The sequence below is a fragment of the Molossus molossus genome, unplaced genomic scaffold (assembly GCF_014108415.1).
Source record: "Molossus molossus isolate mMolMol1 unplaced genomic scaffold, mMolMol1.p scaffold_m16_p_12, whole genome shotgun sequence".
Taxonomy (NCBI): domain Eukaryota; kingdom Metazoa; phylum Chordata; class Mammalia; order Chiroptera; family Molossidae; genus Molossus; species Molossus molossus.
The window spans coordinates 76,678,220-76,701,340 of NW_023425347.1; the positions used below are offsets into that span (position 1 = coordinate 76,678,220).

Consider the following 23,121-nt stretch of genomic DNA (forward strand, 5'->3'; position numbering starts at 1 on the left):
AACTATCCCATTGAAAGAAAGAGTTTGTCAGATTGAATTAAATACAAACCCAACTATGTACAATATATATAAGAAACAGATTTTGCCCTGGCCAGTTTGGCTCAGCAGTTAGAGCATCGGCCTGCGGCCCAGAGAGTCCCAGGTTCGGTTCTGCTATGGGCATGTACCAAAAAAAAAAAAAAAAGAAACAGATTTACAGCACGGTGATACAGAAAAGTGGAAAATAGAGGAGTAAGCAATGCATGCCCAGCAAATACTAAATAAAGGGAAAGTAGAAGATGCAATGTTAATATCAGGAGGAATTTTTTAAAAAAAGCACTAAATAGGGTAATATAATGTAATAATAAAAAGCATAGCCCTGGCCTGTTTGGCTCAGCAGAGAGCGTCAGCCTGTGGACCAGAGTCCCAGGTTCAGTTCCCACTAAGGGCACGTACCTCGGTTGCAGTTTGTCCCTGGCACTGGTTGTGGTCGTGTGGGTGGCAACCACTGGATGTGTCTCTCTCACATCGATGTTTCTCTCTCTTCCTCCCTCTCTCTCTCCTGCTCCATCTGAAGATAAATGCAAAAAATGTCCTCGGGTAAGGATAAAAAAAAAAAAAAATTAAAAAGCATAATTTAAGAAGTTTTAATAATCATAAACTAAACAATATGGCAGCTAAATATATAAAGCAAAAAGTATTAAAAAGGCAAAGAGAACTTAATAGAAAAAGTTGTATTGTGATTAGACAGATTTAGTACTGAATAATAGGCAAGAACATAGAGAAACAGAGTAATTGAATAAACAAGTTTGATTTAATAGTCATTTATGGAATCTAACATCCATTGAATAGAAAATATCCATTTTTGTAAATCCTCACTTGAGGATATTTTTCCATTTATTTTCAGACAGAATGGGTCGGGGAGAGAAACAATGGATGTGAGAGAGACACTTTGACTGGTTACCTCCCGCACGACCCCAACCAGGGCCAGGGACTGAACCACAACCAAGGTACATGCCTCTGACTGAAATCGAATCCACGACTCTTTGGTCTGTGGTCTGACGTTTTAACTGCTGAGCCACACTGGCTAGAGCTTAACACATTTTTTTAAAAGCAAGTTCACAGGCCCAGTTGGTGTGGCTCAGTGGTTGAGTGTCGACCCATGCACCAAGATGTCGCCAGTTCGATTCCTGGTCAGGGCACATGTCCAAGCTGTGGCCCCAGTCCCCAGTGGGGGGCATGCAGGAGACAGTCAATCGATGTTCTCTCATTGATGTTTCTATCTCTACCTCTCCTTTTCCCTTCCTCTCTTTCTAAAATCAATAAAGAAAAACCTTGAAAGCAAATTCGCAGGGCACACTCTAACCATAATCCAATAAAATTAGAAATACATAATAAAAGGTGATAAGAAAACCCTTGGATGCCAGAAGTTAATAAGCATACTCCTAGATAACATTAAAATCAGAGATAATAATAAAATGAAACTGTAAACTCTATAGAAACCAATGAAAAAGAGAACATTCAGATTAAAACCTATAGAATACAGCAAAAACTGCAGTCACAGAAAATTTGATAGCCTTAGTACCTTCATTATTGAAACTGAAATACTAAAAAAAAACCCCAAACCTCAAAAAATTTAAACTCACCTTAAGAAATTAGAAAAAGAAAAAAAAAAGAAATTAGAAAAAAAATAAATAAACTAAAAAGGTAGGAAGAGATTATTAAAGATAAAGCTAAAAATAAACTAGAACAAAAAAAAGTAAAAATGGTGAATAAATCTGAAAGCTTTTCTTTTTTTATGTACTCTTTTTTAAAGAGTCCAGTATTATATGCATAACCAATGGACACAGACAATAGTGTGGGGAAAGGCAAGAGGAGGGTGGGAGTGGGGAGGAGGGGTCAATAGGGGAAAAATGAGGAACATCTGTAATACATTCAACAATAAAGATAAGTTAAAAAAAAAAAGAAGTAATTCACAGACCAAATCTGAATGGACATGAAACATATAAGAAATGCTCAAGCTCACTAACAGCCAGGGAATGCAATTAAAGTAACAATGAGATACCACTTTATACTTATCACACTGTGAAAGTTTATTTTTTTATTATTATTATTTTTTCGTATATGCCCCTAGCGGGAACCCAACCCAGGACTCTCTGGTCCACAGGCCGACGCTCCAACCGCTGAGCCAAACTGGCCAGGGCACACTGTGAAAGTTTAAAAATGCAGATAATATTTATTGCTGTGGGGTTGCTGAAAAAGAGACATTATTATATATTGCTGTGTATTGTATTAGTGCAGCCTTTTTTTCTTTTTGTTAATCCTCACTCGAGGATACTTTTCCATTGATTTTTTTAGATAGAGTGGAAGGGAGGGAAGGAGAGAGAGAGAGAGAGAGAGAGAGAGAGAGAGAGAGAGAGAGAGAGAGAAACATGGATGTGAGAGAGACACACAGAGTGGTTGCCTCCTGCATGATCCTGACCAGGGCCGGGGATTGAATCTGCAACCCAGGTATGTGCCCTTGACCAGGAATCAAACCCGTGACCCTTTGGTCTGCAGGCTGACGCTCTAACCACTGAGCCAGACCAGCCAGGGCTGGTGTAGCCTTTTGAGAAAGCATTCCAACAACATCTATTAAAAATAAGAACATGCCTTTTCATCTATAATGCCACTTCTGGGAAGACACCCTCTAAAAGAAAAACACTGAAATATACTTACATGAATGTTTATTGCAGCATTGTTTACAGTGGCCAAACACTGAGATCTCATCATTCAAGCATGATTGAATAAAGCATGGTACCTCTAGTGCAGCTATTAAAAATAGTGGATCAGTCCTGGCTGCTTTGGCTCAGCGGTTGGAGCGTCGGTCTGAGGACCAGAGGGTCCCAGATTCGGTTCCCTCTAAGGGCACATACCAAAAAAAAAAGTAGATCAGGCCCTGGCCAGTTTGGCTCAGCGGTTAGAGCGTTGGCCTGCGGTCCGGAGAGACCCGGGTTCGGTTCCCGCTAAGGGCACGTACTTCGGTTGCAGTTTGTCCCCGGCCCTGGTTGGTCGTGCGGGTGGCAGCCACTCGATGTGTCCCTTCATGTCGATGTTTCTCACTCTCTCTCCCTTCCTCTCTCTCCCTCCCTCTCTATCTGTACAAAAAAATGGAAAAATATCCTCGGGTGAGGATAGAAAAAAAAAAAAAAAAAAAAAAAATTAAAAAAGTAGATCAGAAGTATGCAAATTTACATGGTAGGATTTTTTAAAAGAAACTAAGGTATAGAAAATTTATGTAACTGTGCACAGCTAGTAAGGCATAAGGGCCAGGATTCAAAAAGTCTAGGTCCAGAGTCCACCAATTTAGGCACTATACTATGTTATTTTTGAAGTGGAGTTGAGTAGAAAGTTGGTAGAAAATGAGAAATAAAAGGGAGCACAGAACAAAGGCGGAATAATAATCTGGTAGCAACTGTTTGCCCCTACCCTCAAAGACAATATGGTATGAGAATGGCGACTCCTTAGGCCACCAGAGGTCACTCCGGCTTCCTTTGTTAGGTTACAGAGTCTTGGCAACAAGTACCACAGTGCTTTGGGTCTTCTTGCTGTCCTGCCTTGAGCTGCTCCTCTGTCTCTGCTCTGCTGGTGTGGCTCTGACTGCCACTGCCCTTGGCTGTTGGTGGTGCAGCTACTACTATTCCCAAAGATGGGAGATAACGTAACAGAGACCTCTCTTCCTCTGCCATATAGCAATGATGTGGTTAAAATACAGAGCTGGGGATCAGGCAGATGTGGCTTCAAATCCTAGCCCTGTTATTGATTCCTTTGTGTAAACCTAGGCCAGTCACAACCTGTCTGAGCCTTAGTTTGCCCACCTGTAAAATGAACCTACATCACATGTTAATTATCAGAATTAACTGACATAATGTATCTCAAATGCTTAGCATAAATCTTATTATTAATAAAGTTGGAAAGCCCTGGCTGATTTGGCTCAGTGGCTGGAGCGTCAGCCTGCAGACCAGAGAGTCCTGGGTTCAGTTCCCGCTAGGGGCACGTACCAAAAAAAAAAAAAGTCATAAAGTTTTTCTAACTCCAGGCATTTGTATTCAGTTAGCTTTCCTTTATTTTTCAACTCATAACCTTTCTTCCCATTATTTGCTATAAGACTCAATAAAGAAAGAGGTTGGGCCTGGCTGGTGTGGCTCAGTGGTTGAGCCTCGACCCATGCACCAAGAGGTCACTGGTTCTATTCCTAGTCAGGGCACATGCCCAGGTTGTGGGCCCGATCCCCAGTGGGGGGCATGCAGGAGGTGGCCAATGGACGTTCTCTCTCACTGATGTTTCTCTCTCCTTCTCCTATCCTCTCTCTCTAAAACAATAAAGAAAAAAAACATCTTTTTTTTTTTTTATCCTCACCGGAGAACATTTTCCCATTTATTTGTTCAGGTAGAGTGGGAGGGAGAGAGAGGAACAGAGAGAGAGAGAGAAACATCGATGTGAAAGGAACACATCGAGTGGCTGACACCCGCACGACCGACCAGGGCCGGGGACAAACTGCAACCAAGGTACATACCCTTAGCGGGAACCGAACCTGGGTCTCTCCGGATGGCAGGCCGACGCTCTAACCGCTTAGCCAAACCGGCCAGGGCTCTTTTTTTTTTTTTTTAAGAAAGAGGTTGGCATCTTTTTTTTTTTTTATCCTCACCCGAGGACATTTTTCCATTTTTTGTTCAGATAGAGCGAGAGGGAGAGAGAGGAAGAGAGAGAGAGAGAAACATCGATGTGAAGGGACACATCGAGTGGCTGCCACCGTACGACCAACCAGGGCCGGGGACAAACTGCAACCGAGGTACGTGCCCCTAGTGGGAACCGAACCTGGGTCTCTCTGTACCGCAGGCCGACGCTCTAACCGCTGAGCCAAACCGGCCAGGGCTCTTCTTCTTCTTCTTCTTTTTTTTTTTTAAAGAAAGAGGTTGGGCAGTGAGTCAACTGTTTTACTTGTGTATCCTCTGAAACATTTTGAAAAACTGTACTCTCGTGCATTTAAATTGATGTTAAAGTTTTTTTTCATTCTAAGATTAAATATTGCAAAGAATAGGATTTCCAACATACTGCAAACATCAACATTTGAAAAATTTTAAATTATATAACTGTTTTGAATATATTGCACGGAATCTAAACATTATACAGTGGTCTGACCAATAAGGACAGAATTCTGACCAATAAAGACAACATATCAGATAGCGCTTCATCAACCTAGACATATCTCTTTTTGAGATATTTGACTATGAGTGAAACTAGTAGAGACAGAAAGAACAGGCACTAAGCAAAATCCATGCAGTAATAGCATTCAGGAGAAAGAAGAAATCAAGAGGGAAATTAAGAGAGAAGCCATCAGTAGATGCAGTAGGGAGAAATAGGGTCAAGGACAAAAGTGAACTATGTCAGGAGGATTGAAGGAGTGACTTGGGTAGGAAGCAAGGGATGACTACCTGTGGCTGGGGGAGAGGAGAGAGGCCTGGAGCTGTTTTTCATTCATTAGAACTGTTATTGTATCCTAAATGGCAAAAAACAAGGGTTCATTTCCATAAAGCCTGGTTGTACATCCTGAGATGGTTATTATGTTTCTTATCTATGAATCTTAACAACAAAGAACCCCTATTTCCTGAGGCAAGCTGGGGGTGCTTTTGTTTCCTTTAGCCTGAAAGAGCTTATCTTGTGGAAAACAGCACCAGGCCTGGGGTTACAAGGAGCAAACCTTCAGAAGCTGTGAAAAAGCAAATGTGGCAGCCACAGCAAGATGGTGAGCAATGAGAGTCTCCTTTCTGTTAACAGTGTAGCCATTAGAGGCATTGACCCTGGACCCAGATAATCTGGTATGAATCTGGCTTTGTTGGAGGACTTGGGGAAAGTTTCTTCACCACTTTGGGCCCCAGTTTCATCCGTAAATGGGATTTAGTAGTTTCCTAAGGCTGTAGTAACAAATAAGCACTTGGTGGCTTGAAACAATAGGAAAATATTCTCTCACAGTTCTAGAGGTCAGAAGTCTGAAATCAGCTTCACTGGACCACAATCAAGACGTTGGCAGGACTTTTCTCCATCTGACTACAGGGTTAGAATCTGTTAATTGCCTCTCCCAGCCTCTGGTGGCTACCAGCATTCCTTAGCTTGTGGCTGCATTATCCCCGTCTCTGCCTCAATGGTCAAGGCAATGGTCATTGCCTTTTCCTCTTCTGTCTGTATCAAATTTCTCTCTGACACTATTAGAAGGACGTGTGATTGGATTTAGGGCTCACTTAGATAATCCAGAGTAAACTCCCCATCTCAAGATCCTTAACTTAATTATATCTCTTGCCACATAAGGTAATATTCCAATACCAACTAGTATACCACAATAAAATTCTGGCATTAATCATGCAGAGTTAGTGTAGAACCCATCCATTAAGGGGCACGGTTCCCCACAAAGCTGCCCTCACTTCGGATACCAGCTGCACTCCAGTCATTCCCAGGTTACTTGCACTTCTGACAAACTGGCTATAAATTGGGGGTTCCCACAACCTCTGTAGGCTCAATAATTCAGTAAAATAATTCACATAAATCAGGAAACTGCTACATTTACAATTATAATTTTATTATAAAGAATACAAGTCAGGGCCAGTCAAATGAAGAAACACAGAAGGCAGAGCTTCCATGCCTTCCCCCCGTGGAGTCAGGGCCCAGCACCCTCCTGGCACATCAATGTGTTTGTCAACCAGGAAGCTCTACCAAGCTTCAGGCCAGAGTTTTTATTGGGATTTCATTAGGTAAGCACAATTGATTGAATTATTGGCCATTGGCTGGGTATCAATCATTGGTTGAACTCAATATCCATTCTCCTCTTATCTCCCCAGAGGTCAGGCTGATATCACATGTTTATGCAATAATATCTCATTATTATTTTGATTTGCATTTCTCTAATGACCAAGGATGAAGGATGCTGGACATCTTTTCATGTGCTTATTGAACATTTGTATGTCTTCTTGGAGAAATGTAATTCAAATCCTTTACCCAATTTTTAATTGAGCTATATGTCTTTGCTATTGAGTTGTAAGAGTTCTTTATATACACTGGACATGTCCTTTATCAGATATGTGATTTTGCAAATATTTTCTCCCATTTTGTGGACTGACTTTTCCTGTGGTGTTTATGGTACAACATTTAAAATTTTGAGGTAGCTCAACTTATCTATTTTTTTCTTGCATCAATTGTAGTAGGGGTCCAACTTCATTCATTTGCATGTGGATATCCAATTGTTCCTTTACCATCTGTTGAAAATTAGTACATATTGAACCAGGTGTTCAATAGTCCCAGAGTGCTGGATAGAGGCAGAAAGTCTTCTTGCTATATTTCATGACATTCTGGATTTTTAAATTTTCTTTGAGTTGGGAAAACTAAGTTTAGCATTTTTCCTTTCTTGCTGTAGGTGACATAAAGTAATCAATTAACTCTGTCTTACATGTTTCAGTTTGTGAAATTGTTCTAATCAAGTCCTCAATGTCTATTTCACCCTCAAGGGGCACACCATCTGTAAGTCAAACAATGGTAGTTAACTAACTTCCACAAACAGCAGACTATTAGAATTCCAATGGAATGCCAATCAGTGCTGCTCCTTGCAACAATAGAAGCCCAAAGTGGCTAATTTAAGCAAAGAAGCAATTTATCAGAAGGATTACCTCATAGAAAGGAAGGGAAGATATTAGAAGCAGGCTTGGAAGATGAACAGAAAGTCATTTGTCTGGCCAAAAGAAGGTAGACAGCTCTACTCATCTCTCACAACAAGAAAAGTATAACCATGACACCACCATTGAACACTTGTTGCTGCTAGACTCTTGACATCATTGCTGCAGCCTTTAATAATCTGAAATTGAGTCTTTGTAAGACTCTAGTGTCCCAGATGAACATTATATTAGCCAAGCCTTGAGCATTGGTCCATGGCCTAGATGATAGGGCAAATACCTGTCTCCCTTCACGCTTCTGTGACACAAGTTGGGCTTCTCCCTCAGCTGAGATCTGTAAATGGGACCTTCTTCAAAATGAAAAGGAGGTTCAGGCATGAGATGGCCAAGGTAGACAGGTATAGATAAACAGATATGCAGACTGTTCACAGCAATTACTTTTTGGAAATGAACTTGAGGAAGACCTTCATTTTTCATGGTTTTCAATTTAGTACTATTAAAATAAGGTGCATTACAAAAATGAATAATAAAAACAATAGCCAACATTTATTGAGAGCTATCTATGTACAAGGTTTACATGTGTTAACTCTGTTAATGCTTACAACAGCCATATGAGTCTGTTCCATTATTATCCTATGTGGTAGACTAAAGAATGACCCCCAAAGATATTTATTTCCTAAGCCCCAGAACCTGTGAATATGTCAAAAGGGTGACTATTATTTGTTGTATAATAAAGAATTTCACTGGCCTTTATCCCTGTTATGTGAATTATGTCTCAACAAACTGTTAGAAAATTTTGTTAATATATGGTAAAATTGCTACGGAAGCAAAATCTGACTTCACTGTGAAGGTGGGTCTGTGGCAGCCAGCACCTCCAAACTCACATGATCACAGTATTTTTAACCAGAAAAGAAAGGAGCCTATTTCTCCCAACTCTGCTTTGAAAACTTTCAGGGAAAGTGCTGATTAACCTGTCTTGGGTTATGCTCCTTCCTGTGTCCCAGGGAGACCACAGGTCTCTGATCAGAAGAGAGGGAGGAATGTGGGAGGACAAAATCAGGGTCCCACCACGGCATTCGGGAATACACGCAGAGCAAGTTGCAGAAGTTGCCTAGAGGATTTTGGCAGAATCCAAGAGAGAATCTAGGAGCTTGAATCAGTGTTCTACCACCAAGGAACAGTAAGTGCACAGTGAGATCAGACTTGTTTATTTGATTTGATGAGTCTCAGTAGAGACACAAGATTGAAGGGATTAATTAACTGTAGCCACAGCCTTAATAGCTTTCAGGGCTGTGAGGCAAAGCCGGAGCCAGCACTCTAGCCTGTGAAGAATTTGGAACAATATACAGGAAGAAATTCAAAGCCATAAAAACTATACACATATAGTTATATAATGTTATTAACCAATGTTATCCCAATAAATTTAAGTATTTTTTAATCTGAGAGAAAGAAAAAAAAACACATATACACACACAGGTAGACAGGTATAGATAAACAGATATACAGACTGTTCACAGCAATTACTTTTTGGAAATGAACTTGAGGAAGACTTTCATTTTTCGTAGTTTTCAATTTAGTACTATTAAAATATTTTGCAATATTTTATAAGAAATAAAGATTAAAAAAGCAACAACAAAGACCGTGAAAAAGAAATGAAGTTCTGCCCTGGCCGGTTTGGCTCAGCGGTTAGAGTGTCGGCCTACAAACCAATGAGTCAAGGGTTCGATTCCGGTCAAAGGCACATACCTCGTTTGCCCAGGGCTGTGCAGGAGGCAATCAATCTATATGTCTCTCTCACATTGATGTTTCTCTCTCTCTCTCTCTGTCCCCCACTCTGTCTGGAAATAAATGGAAAAATATCCCCAGGTGAGGATTTAAAAAAATGTAGATTGGAAGCCCAGGCTGGGTGACTCGGTTGGTTGGAGTGTCATTCCATACACCAGGAAGGTTGCAGGTTTGATTCCAGGTCAGGGCACATACCTGGGTTGTGGGTTTGATCCCTGGGTGGGGCACACATGGGAGGTAACCATGCATGTTTCTCTCTTCTTTTTTTTTTTATCCTCACACGAGGACACTTTTGCATTTATCTTCAGATAGAGCGGGAGGGAGAGAGGGGGGAAGAGAGAAAGAGAAACATTCATCTGAGAGAGACACATTGAGTGGTTGCCACCCACACGACCCCAACTGGGGCCGGAGACAAACTGCAACTGAGGTACATGCCCTTAGTGGGAACCGAACCCAGGACTCTCTGGTCCATGGGCCGACGCTCTAACCACTGAGCAAACTGGCCAGGGCACATGTTTCTCTTACATCGATGTTTCTCTCTCTCTCTCTCTCTAAACTCAATGAACATATTCTTGGGCAAGGATTAAAAAAAAAAGTAGACTTGGAAAAAAGTGTGTATTTTATGCTCCATGTATATAAAACAAAAAGTGAGGCATAATTTATACACATATGCATAGATTATATTTGGAATAATAAACAGGAAAAAGTCAATGATTCTTGGGAGGAAAATGGGGGAATTGGAGGGTGGAGGTGGGTAAGAGGTTTACTTTTCATTGTCTACTGGTGATGGTGTTTGCAATTTTTTTTACCATGTGCATGTATTACTGATTAGAAATATATTTTTTTTAGCCCGGTTGGTGTGGCTCAGTAGTTGAGTATTGACTCATGCACCAAGAGGTCATCAGTTTGATTCTTGGTCAGGGCACATGCCCAGGTTGTGGGCCAAACCCCCAGAGGGGGGCATGCAGGAGGTGGCCAATCGATGTTCTCTCTCATTGATGTTTCTACCTCTCTTTCCCTCTTCCCTCCTCTCTCTCTAAAAATAAATAGAGAAAACAATTTTAAAACAAAATGTAGCATTCAGAGATGAATAAGGTGAAATGGGTAGTATCTGAGGCAGCCAGGGTAGACAGCTTGCTCAACATCTGCACCAAACCCTTCCTATCTTGCCTCCTTATACTCCCTAGTTTAGCTTTCTAGCCAAAACTACATTTCCTAGACCTCCTTGTAGCTATATCTCCAGATGTGTTTTCAGTTCCCCAATGAGACGCATGCCCGAGGGGCTTGAATTTGGAACTGAGCTAAGTGGGCAGAAATGTGGCAGCACGTGAGGATTTAGGATGTCAAGGGTCTGTAGCCCATGGCCCTGGCAGTGCCTCCTGTTCTCCAGATCTTGGCTAAGGTGGTGTCTTCCTGGAGCCAATAGTTTGGACAGTGGCTTCCTAATTTCCCAGTTTTCTGGTTCAGCAGAGGTTACAGTGTTCTTGATGCTGGCTTGTGCCTGACTTAAGTTAACCCTTATGCAATAACTAGCTCTAAGTGTAGATCACTCCAATCTGTGAGTCTTGTTCACAGAAGGCTTTGCAAAGTATACTGTCACCAGTCCAAAATCGATGTCCCTGGCAGGGGTGGCCTTGAAGATTAAGGGTATACAGTGATACCTCGGTTCTCGAACATAATTCGTTCCAGGAGGACGGTCGAGAACCGAATTGTTCGAGAACCGAAGCAATGAAACCCAATAGGAAATAATGGAAACTGGATTAATTCGTTCCAAGCCCCAGAAAATGCCTATTTACTGGCCTAATTTGTATATAATATGTAGAAAAACATAAGTCTCAACAAGAAATAAAAGTGTACAGTATGTCTAAGGGTTAAATTCAGTGTAAAGCGTGACTCTCTCCACAAAGCATGACTCTCTCCACAAAGCGTGACTCTCTCTCTGCACTCACACTGATGACGCGAGCAAGGCGCGCTGGGCCGAATGAACGCCATTCGGCTCAACTCGGCTCATCTCGGAAGTTCGAGTTCCAAATATTTGTTCGGATTCCGAGACAAAAGTTTCTCGAATCTCCTGGTCGAATACCGATTTGGTCGAAAACCGAGGCGTTCGAGAACCAAGGTATCACTGTAGTGGACACTGGATATTTCTTTTGGGCCACCAGCATTGGAACCCCGCCCCCTGCATTTAGCAAATTCCCCAAGTTATGAATTTGAGATATAGGGCCTGTCGTCCTTTACAAAAACTAGAAGTGCTAAACACTTCTGCTCCCACGTCTACTGCTCGAGCATCAACCTGTGGACTGAGCTCTGCCAGTCAGGCACAACTGCCTCAAAGCTAGCTAGACAAACTGGTTTCAGGGAGATCAATTCCTGGGAAAGCAGTGCCTGCAGGGGTGGTGATCAATGTTCAATGCTAGTGGTGCCATTGGTGCCAGCTGCATGCCTACAGCTTCACAGCACGGCAGTGATGTCCTCCACCGGACCAGTTCTGCAACTTGATATTGGCTGTTTGTCATTGTGCAGCCCACAATAGGATTCTTCTCTTCAGTCCGCTCCTTGATTCTACGAACTAGTTAATACCTTAAAAACAAATTTTTTTTTCCTGCTTAAAACACCCAGGTTTGATTTTTGTTGCAGTTAAGAATCCTGGTGGATGTATATAAAGAAGACATATCAAGTGGGTTTTTGCCAGCAAGATTTGCAGTTTAAGACACACTTTGCATTAACAACATATGGCAGTAAGTGATAGCATGGATTCATTGGCACTATCATGCATTCTACTCATATTAATCAGGATTCTTCAGATGTATATATACATATATATGACAATCTGGCTCACGCGATTATGGAGGCTGAAAAGTCCCACAGTCTGCTGTCTACAAGTTGGAAACTCAGGAAACCTGGCGATGTAATTCAGTTCAAGTTCAAAGGCTTTAGAACCAAGGGTGCTGATTAAATCTCAGTCTGAGGGCCAGAGAAGATAAGATGAGATGTCCCAACTCCAGCAGGCAGGAAGCAAAAGACATGCATTCCTTCTTCCTCTTCCTTTTGTTCTGTTCAGGTCCTCAACGGGTTTGATGAGTCCTACTCACATTGGGGAGGGCAAGCTACTTGAGTGATAACTTTTCCTTGGTTGTACTTTTAAATTCCCTCTTTAATTTATTTCAATGTGAAACATAATTAAATTATATTTGATAGCTGATAATAACAATGTCTCTGATCTTTATGGGTATGATTCTGTAGTTGGTTGCTTCTAGTTGTTGGGATTTGTTTCCTTGTGTGGTTAGAGACTTAAAAAAAATCTATTGAGTCATGTTACTTGAAACTTTGTGGGAAATCTTTGTGGCCTGGGTTGAATGGCATTCTTCGAGAGAGAGAGTTTGGATTTGTTCCTTCCGGGTGCCTATAGGTCCTGACAATCCAGAAATACTTTAAATTTTCAACTTGGGGTATTCTGGGCTACACAGGTGAGTATGTCACTAGATAAATGCATATCAGTGGAGGTGTGAGTGGAGAATTCTCAGGATAGACAGCTTTTTATTTGTTTATTTTTTACTTTGCCCTGATCCAAGGCTAAGGCAATATAAGCCTATATCCCCACTGTCCTCCTAGTTTGGCAGGCTTTTATTTTTTAGTTTATCCACTGCCACTAAAGATATTAGTGGTTTGGGGCTTGGAGAGGCTAAGCCTTATCCTCTTATTTTACTTTCTGCTCTGTTCAAGGTCAGGCTCCCTCACCTCCATGGCTCATGAAAACACAGGAACTAAGTCACTAGGGAGCCCTGGCTGGTTTGGCTCAGCGCTAAGTCACTAGGGAATCCATATTTGCCCCTGGGTAAGTGGGGCTCTCACAATTGCTTACTTCTGTTTTTTTTCTATGGATTCCTTACATACCAGCCAAGGTCAGATAGGCATTGAAAAAGATTTTCTTGCCCAGCCAGTGTGGCTCAGTGGACTGAGCTCAGTCCCATGAACTGAGAGGTCCTGGTTCAATTTCTGGTCAGGGCACATGCCTGGATTGCGGGCTCGGCTCGATCCACAGTAGGGGGCACATGGGAGGCAACCGATCAAAGGTTCTTTCTCACATTGATGTTTCTATCTCTCTCTTCCTCTCTCTCTAAAAAAACAAACAAACAATAAAAACATATTAAAAAATACAAAACATCAATGTGAGAGAGAACCATTGATCGGTTGCCTCCTGAGTGACCCCTATTGGGAATTGAACCTGCAACCCAGACAGGTGCCCTGACTGGGAATTGAACCAGGACCTCTCAGTCCATGGGACAATGTTCAACCCACTGAGCAACACTAGCTGGGCTAGTTGTTTGTTTTTCAAATAAATTTTTATTTATTGATTTGAGAGAGAGAGACAGGCAGACAGAGAGAAACATTGATATGTTGTTCTACTTACTCATGCATTCATTGGCTGTTTCATTTCTTTTTTTTTTATTCTCACCCGAAGACATTTTTCCACTTTTTTATTCAGATAGAGCAGAAGGGAGAGAGAGAGAGAAACATCGACGTGAAAGGGACACATCGAGTGGCTGCCACCCGCACAACCCAACCAGGGCCAGGGACCAACTGCAACCAAAGTACATGCCCTTAGCGGGAACTGAACCCAGGCCTCTGTGGACCACAGGCTGACGCTCTAACCGCTGAGCCAAACTGGCCAGGGCCATTAGCTGTTTCATATATGGGCTCTGACTGGAGAATTGAGCCTGCAACCTTGGTGTATTGGGACAATGTTCTAACCAACTGAGCTATCTGGCCTGAGCCATCTAGTTTTTTTTTTTTTCAAGTTCAGCTGTACTGGCTTTTTTGTGGATGGTTAGTATGTCTTTTTCATAAACAGAATATCTTTTTTAAAATTCACATTTCTTTTATTATTATTATTATTGTTTTTCATCCTCACTTGAGGATATTTTTCTATTTATCGTCAGATAGAGTGGAATGGAGAGAGAGAGAGAGAGAAACAGATGTGAGAGGGACACATTGACTGGCTGCCTCCCACACGACCCTGACAAGGGCCAAGGACGAACTGCAACTGAGGTACGTGCCCTTGACCGGAATTGAATCCTCGAGTCATTGGTCCTCGGGACCATGCCCTAACCACTGAGAAAAACCGGCCAGGGCACAATTCACATTTCTTTGAAATATAATGCAAAACCTCAGAAAAAAGCTAATTTGTTGAGATACTTACATTTTCAGTTCATCTAACACATTTTGGAGAGAACTCAGCACCTGGGAAACATGCTGGAGGAAATCTGGAATAATATGATGAGTAACTTTAAGTAGCCCAGATTATATTGCTTCCTATGGACTGGCCCGATACCTGGGGCTTTGGACCTGACTCACTTGGTCACTCTGCACACTTCCATTGATTCACCTGTACTTTTACCACCCACTCTGGACCAGGATTCAGACAAGGAGCTTGGTTGCCAGAAGCCACAGAGACATGTCCTGACACCTGCTGGTGGCTAGGGAACCTTCACCTGCCAAAGGAGGGAATCTTGTCTATGCTCCCTAGTTCTAAAGTTCAACAAACATTTATTGTTTCATACTTTGTGTCGGATTTTGGGAACACCTGCATGGATACAAAGATGAAATGGAGAAGACCACTATCTGGAAGAACTCATACTATCAGGACATGCCCTTTAGCACGGGAAGATAAAAACACATACAGATAATTTAAATACATTGGGTAGGTGTTATGATGTGTGTGAAAATAATATAAAGTACATGTTGGTCTCTGCCCTCAGTTCCTGGTGAAGAGCTCCTAAAACACTTGTAGTTTCCTAAGCGATAAGAGCACTGGGAGCATCTTTTGTTCTAATGAAGTAGGTCTAGATGGGCCCCTAGATGGCCCCTGATGGGTACCGGTCAGCAGAAAGACCAAGCCATGATTAGAATTTAGAATTTTCAGCCCCAGACTCCACTCTCTGCAGAGGGGAAAGGGGCTGGAAATGGAGTTAATAATGGATCATGTCTATGTAAAGAAGCTTCCATAAAATCCCAGTAGCCAGGGTTTGGAGGAGAGCTTCTGGGCTGGTGAACACGTCCACATACTGGGAGGGTGATACACCCCAGCTCCACAGGAACAGAAGCTCCTGTGCTTGGGACCCTTCCAGACTTTGCCCAACGTGTCTCTTCATCTGCCTGTTCATCTGTATCCTTTATCATATTTAATAAACTGGTAAATGGCCCAGCTGCTGTGTCAACCCATGCACCAGAGGTTGCTAGTTTGATTCCCAGTCAGGGCACATGCCCCAGTTGAGGGCCAAATCCCCAGTGGGGGGGCACTCAGGAGGCAGCCAATCGAAGTTCTCTCTCATCGATGTTTCTCTCTCTCCCTCTTCCTTCCTCTCTCACTAAAATCAATAAAGAAAAAAAAAAAACAAAAACCTGGTAAATGTGTTACCCTGAGTTCCCTGAGCAACTCTAGTGAATTAATCAAACCCTGAGGAGGGAAACCTTTGATTTGTAATCAAGTTGGACAGAAGTTGTGGGTAACCTGGGGACCTGCTATTTTTGATTGGCATCTGAAGTGGGGGTTGGGCATAGTCTTGTGAGACTGAGCCCTTAACTTGTGGGATCTGATACTATTTCTAGATAGATAGTGTCAGGATTGAGTTAAATCGTAGGACACACAGTTGGTGTCAGAGAAGTGTTTGGTGGGAAACCCCCACTCACATTTGGAGACCAGAACTGTCCGAAGTGAAGTGTTCTGTGTGAGCATTGAAGGAGACACAGAGGAAAGACTGGGTTTTCCCCCGTACAATGTGGTTAGCGCAGAGTGCCATGCAGGAGGTTAGTCTACTCTGCATCTCCACTGAAGGAACTCTCTTTAGCCCCCAGATTTACTTTTTAATTCAGCTACAAGCAGAGACAAAGTAGGGTCTTCCTGTCTCCACAGAAAATTTTTAGGAAAGGGAAATGAATTGGCCCTTCCTGCATCAAAAGTCCTTCTCTGGCCCGATCACTGTGACTAATGCTGCTCACAGACAGAATACTTACATAACAGCCCAAATCCCAAGGGAGGGTGTGGGGAGGAGCTATTATCAGAGAAACAGGGATGTGTGATCTGAAAGGCTATCTGGTCATCTTTCTGTAGCACCCAAACCTGAATCAAGCCTGCCACCCTCTTACGTTCTTTAAGCAGCTAAGAGCTGCTGGAGAAAAAAGCCACATAAACATTTGTAGAAATTTTAATCGAAACATCCAAATTGGAAAAGACTCTTTAAGCCTTATGCTGTGGGGAGGGATGGTGCTACGTGGGGGTAGCGTTGCAAAGAGGACTGATTTGCTGGCCCCAAAGGTGCATGATCTTGGTGAAGTTACCACAGTCCAGGGACAGGCTCTGACTTTTGCAAGCTTATAAACATGAGCTTGTTGATATCTCAGAACTGATGTGATTTGTAGGTACTGATTCATCTTAATGAGCTTCGCAAGCAACTGATGTGCAATTCCTAAATAAGAATTTATTAATTTACAACAAAATATATCAGCCCTCTTCAGATCTGTTTTGCAAATACCTTTTTGAACCCCATCTCAATGCCACACCTTGTGCTGGCTGCTCGGGACACACAGATAAATAAGACACAGGGTTTGCTCTATAAGAGCTCCCTAACGTGTGTCGGGTGTGAACAGACACCTTCACTTTATGAAATTACACAGCTTAAGAAGCCAAATCCTAATTAGGAAGCAGCTTGTTGAGGATCAAATAAGAACAACGGAGGATGGGTGGAAGGTGGGAATGGTCAGCTGTATCCCTGACAGCCTGGGTCCAACTTCATTTGGTGAGGAGAACAAGATACTGGAGTCGACCTGGTGCAGCTCTGTGACCCTGATTGGTGCAGTTCTGTGACCAAGAACTGCTGTGTTTGTCTCATTTGCTCTTTGCACTTCTATGGCTACCCATAGCTCTTTTGATCAGGGGTCAGAAAAAAGTCTACCTTCTTTCTGTAGACATTTCCATCTTATGTGAAAACCCATTCTCCATTTCTTTCTTTTTTTATCCTCATCTGAGGACATTTTTCCATTTTTTTGTTCAGAATGAGTGGGAGGGAGAGAGAGGAAGAGAGAGAGAGAGAAACATCAACGTGAAAGGGACACATCAAGTGGCTGCCTCCCGCATGACCCAACCAGGGCCGGGGACAAACTGCAACCAAGGTATGTGCCCTTAGTGGGAACTGAACTCTGGTCTCTCTGGACCACGGGCCGACGCTCTAACCGCTGAGCCAAACCAGCCAGGGCCCATTCTCCATTTCTAAGAGAATGGTGTTGGTGGCATTCACCTTGGGTTTCATCCAGTTTGCACTGACCTTACTGTGATATCACTCAGGACAGGATCTGATTTCCTTGGTTTCTCTCTTCCTGAGGACCCCTCACGCTTGTCTCCTTGTGAATCTGTGCTTTTCTGACTGGGTTCTGGACACCCCTCTGTGAACCTCTGTATTATTTGGTCATTTTTCAAACATCTGACAAATTCCTTCAATCTTCCACACAACCTTGATCTCTCTAACTTCTAGTAGGTGACCTCGCCATCTACTTTAGCTTGAAAATAGGGGTGGGGTGCACCTCCCTCACATGTAGCTATGAACTCTTTGTAACACCTCAACTGCCCCTCTCTAGTGCTTTGGGCATCTCCCAGCAGCCCCCACCACACCCCTTCATCCTACTTGCTCTGTCCCCTCCAGTTCTCATCTACTTTTATGGCATCCGAGTCTTGCCTTCCTGTTTAATTTCAATGGTGATATAGACTGAATTCTCTCCCCACCAAACTCAATTCGTATCTTGAAGCCTCAACCCCCAGTGTGATGGTATTTGAAGATAATGTCTTTGGGAGATAATTAAGTCATGAGAGGGGAGACTCTTTCATTACTAACTCCCAACAGTGTTACCCCTTTAACATCTTTTGAATTTGTCCCCTCCTCTCTGGTTTCCTGCCTGGTTAAGCCCACATCATCCATTACCTTGACTCCTGTAGAAGCCTGGCTGGTCTTCTTGCCTCCAGTCTTGTCCCTTCAAGACCATTCTTTACATTGCAGGACCCAACAATCTATCTAAAATGCAATCTGAAATTGTCTCCCTTGTTAAAAACCTTTCTGTGACTCTCCAGTACGTATAGATAAAGTCCAAGTTCTTTAGCAAAACTCACAAGGCCCTTTCTGAACTGACGCTCCTTGCTCAGCTCATGATTCTGACTTCTAGTAGTTCCTGCCAGTCTGTCCAGTTACCTGGCCTGCTCAGTCTGCGCATGCTTCTCTCCCCACTTACAACTGTGGAGAACGCCTATTCATCTTTCAAACCCAACTTGTACATCATCTCCTCTAAGAACTTTCCCAGAACCTCCCACAGGGGATGAACCCTCTGATTCCTGATGCATGAATTTTGGGCCAGCTTCTACAGAAATACTGCATTCTTCTCTTCCTCATAGAGCAGTGATTTTCAACCCGTGTGCAAGATTTTTTACAACATGCAGTACTTGACTATTTAGTCAGGGGCACTGACCTCCTTCCCTTAGATTGTCAAATAAAAAATGACAAACCGCCCTGGCCGGTTTGGCTCAGCGGTTAGAGCATCGGCCTGCGGTCGGTTCCCGCTAAGGGCATGTACTTCGGTTGCAGTTTGTCCCCGGCCCTGGTTGGTTGTGCGGTGGCAGCCACTCGATGTGTCCCTTCACGTCGATGTTTCTCTCTCTCTGTCTCTTCCTCTCTCTCCCTCCCACTCTATCTGTACAAAAAATGGAAAAATGTCCTCGGGTGAGGATCAAAAAAAAAAAGACAAACCAACACAATAGCTGTCCAATGTGAATGAATCAAAATTATACTTTTTTTGGTGTCAGATTGGCAAAAAGTATATATTTTTTGGCGTGCCACAGAACTTTAGTAACTAGCTTATGTGTGCCATGAGATGAAAAAGGTTGAAAATCACTGTAGTAGAGCATCCAGTCTGGGACCATGCTAATCCACTTCTTCAGCCGTAGGGCTTAGAACAGGTGAGTTATTCTCAAAATGCATTGAATGAATAATCAGAAACTGGAAGACATTTCACTAGTGCTTAAAGTACAGCCAGTTTAGTAGAGAGAGCCTGGGGCTTGTGACTAAACCCCTGCAGAGTCATCAAGTCACCCACCCAGGTGCGCAGTATCAGGCCTGGCTTTCTACCAGAGCACAATTAGATACAGTAATAGAGACCGTCCGCTATGGTCTTTCTCCAGAGAACTGAGAATGGAAGACAGAAGGCCCAGACCTAGAGCAGAGGGTAGGACTTACGGAGGAATGGAGTTCAGTGTCAGGGCCACCGAGAAAGAGCGGAGAGGCTGGCACAGCCTTCCTGGCTCAGTCCCAGGCAGGCGAAGGGGAGGACTCATTCATCCAGGGCCAGCCCAGGAGACTGCGGAGCTGGCTGGTCCGGCCCAGGCCCGGGCTCAAAGCTGGGAGGGGATTTCCTCAGGCTCCCTCCCCCAGTGCAGGGCTGCTGGGAACCTGCCGGACAAATTTAGTTCAGGGAGGGGCCAAGGAGCGCCAGTCGGGGCAAGAACTTCAGGGCAGTAGAGGCAGCCCCGTGGCCCAAGACGCCTGGAACACGAGGAGCAGCCTGTCCTGCCTGGACGCCCCTTGGCCTCCGAGGGAAGAAGGTGAGTGCGGGAGCTGGGGGGCTGGGAGCCGGTGGAGGGAGCCCCTCCGAGGGCCCTGGGGGCAAAGGCGGGAAGCTTGGAGGCGGGGGCAGCGGGAAGGAGGTCGTACGGTGGAGCAGCCCTCAGGAGTGGTCGCTTGGGATCTTGCAACTTTCTTTTTCAAGTTGGCAGTGCGTTTGGCCAGGAGTCAGGGGGCTGTTTCTTGGCTTCTTCCCCAGGGGCATTGTGGGGGTACCAGGTAATGCTATTCCCCTTCTCTGCCCTGGTCAATCATTGGCCTTGCCTCTCCCTTCATCACATTTTCCCCAGTAACGTGCCCGCCCTTCTCCTGCCTCCCAGTTTTCCTCTCGCTCCAACGCAGCCAGCTCCTAGCCTTCCGGCGTTGCCTGCCCATGCCCCTGCCCTGGGCACTGGGGACCACGCAGGGGCGGCAGTCTCCGGCGTCCTCCTGCCGGGAGCCTCCCTCAGGGTTATTTGTTTCCTCCTTCCTGGTATGGGGTATCCGAGGGATTTCAGTTGTGCATTCGTTTTTTATTATTCATTCGTTTATTCATCATTGTTTGAACTTGTATCTAGATTTTATGGGGTGGAGAAACACACAGATTTCTAGAAGCTCTTCTGAGGAACAGGAAAGCTGAAATTTATTTCACAAATGTTTAATGATCATGTATAAGCTGGTGGGCAGTGTAGCACAGAGGGAAATTATTTTGGAATCATAGAGACACTTGGTTTCTTATCCCACCTCTCTGCTCTCTTCCTGAGCCTCAGTTTTCTTATCAGTAAAATGGTATTGCTGTGAAGATGACAGGAGACAATGCATGTCAAGCACCGACCCTGGTGCCAGGCACATAGTGAAGCCTCAATAAACATCTGTGCTCTTCACTTCTTCTTTGGCCCCTTTCCTGCCACATCCCCCTCACTGCCCCTCCCCCTCCCGAGGCTTGTGAGGATATATAAGACAACCTCTGGCCTCTAAAACACTTGAAAGTAAACACAAAGCTGGGCAATGGAGAGAGGGGAGACCTAGGAGGGGGTGGGGGTTGGGCTGAATAGGGAAGGTGCCTCCTCTGGGTCTGAGGTAAGAATGCTGGACCAGGGATGGAACCTGGAGCTGGAGGGAAATGTTATTCCCAGCAGTCTTTCATGCCATGTTTCTGAATCTGTGCTCACACTGAGCAACTAATGGGAACTACCACTTCCTAAAACCAACTCTGATTTTATTTTATTATACTTTATTATTAAATTTTTTGTTCATCCTCACCCGAGGATATTTTTCCATTGATTTTTTAGATAGAGTGGAAGGGAGGGAGGAAGAGGAGAGAGAGAGAAAAACATCGATGTGAGGCACATCTATTGGTTGCCCACCCCCAACGGGTGTGGGGGGCCTCCTGGGATCAAACCTGCAACCCAGGTATGAGTGCCCTTGACCAGGAATTGAACCTGCGACCCTTCTTTGGGCCAATGCTCTAAGCACTGAGCTAAACTGGCCAGAGCACTAACTCTGCTTTTAATTGCATTATCTCATTTAATCATAATCCTGTTATAATATTACTAAAATGAAAATACAGGCTAAAAAGGATTTGCCTAAGGTCACATGGCTAATAAATTTTTCTATATCAGAAAGAACAGCAATATATCATTATTCCCCAACTTCTTAGACACCGGTTTCTCCCTTCCTGTACATCTCTTGCTCTGGATGTCCATCCAAGTGTGGAGGAGCACACTCCTATCCTGATTGGTTAATTCATTCACTCATTCATACCTAATTCATTCTGTCAAGTGCACTGTGTCTGGCCAGTTTGGCTCAGTGGTTAGAGCATCCTCTCTTGGACCAAAGGGTTGCGGATTTGATTCCTGGTCATGGGCACCTGCCTGGGCACATGGCCAGGTGGGAGGTCATGTGGGAAGCGGCCAATCCAACTGATGTTTCTCTCTCTCTCTCTTCCTCCCTCCCTTCCACCCCTCCTTTCCATTCTATCTAAAAACCAATGGAAAAATATCATCAGGTGAGGATTAACAACAACAACAACAACAACAACAACAACAAAGTGCACTGTTGGTCCCAAGAAGGCAGGGGCGGTGTCTGTTGATTCATAGTTGTATAACCAGCAACTTGAATTTCCCTGATACAGAAATGTTTGATGAATCCTTTGTAAGTAAATGAGTCCAGCAAACATTTACTGATGCACTCCATGGGCTCCATAGTAGGGATCTGAAGATGAATAAAACAGAAGTCCTATCTTCAGGGTACTTACTCACAGCCTTACAGAGGAGATGGTGATAATATAAAGAAGACAGTAGTACCCTAGAAAGGAACAGAGGGTGTTGAAGTAACTAAGAGGGTCATTTAATTCTACCACGTCTGCCGTGTTGTCTCTGTATCCAGTGCCTAGAACAATGGCAGGCACATAGTAGATGCTCAATAAACTATGCAGAGGAAGTGTTTAGGACAGTCTTGAAAGGCGTGTTAGGACTTCACCAGGAAAACAAATTGGGGAGGGAAGATATTCCAGCAGGAGATGTTTATGAAAAGGCCTAGTAGAGGGAGGGAGCTGGAATTGCTGGGGGCTCAGAATGGCTGGAGTGTAGGGTGTGTATGGAGGAATAGCAATGAGAGTGAATAAATAGGCAGGGCTCAGGTCATTGTGTGTCTTGTTAAGGAACCTAGATTTTATATCAAGGGCACTGGATAACTGTTGAAGGGATTTAGCAAAGGGAGGGTACCATCAGATATGTATTTCAGAAGTGTGGCTGGTGCATGGGAGCTGAGGAGATGACACCAAGGTCTCCAGGCCTGATGGGGTTCCTACCTGACTGAGGAAATGAGTCTTCCTTTTTAGGACTTCACAATGGTTCACGAAGGGCTTCCTGACTTGTCCTGTGTTCTGATCTATGGTTGCTTTGCCCTCAGCTGGATTATAGCTAGTATGTTCTAATAAAAGTAGTAATGATCTACTTTTGTATAATCTGGAGCAAATTCAGGGATATACTGCTTGTTAATTTGTAATCCATCCTTCCTTC

The 23,121-nt window shown here is 43.7% G+C and overlaps 1 protein-coding gene across 3 annotated transcripts in view; it reads left to right on the top strand.

Moving 5' to 3' along the window:
- The window catches only part of RHBDL2 (rhomboid like 2), a 138,154-nt gene that overhangs the window by 57,272 nt on the left and 57,761 nt on the right, over positions 1–23,121 (top strand). Inside the window, exon 1 of one of the 3 annotated variants that reach the window (XM_036257365.1) lies at positions 22,192–22,252. The exons of the other annotated variants lie outside the window; for them this stretch is intronic. The gene's annotated coding sequence lies outside the window, so the exon portion shown is untranslated. Of the gene's footprint in view, positions 1–22,191; positions 22,253–23,121 lie in introns of those variants that run through there. 3 annotated transcript variants of the gene reach the window in all.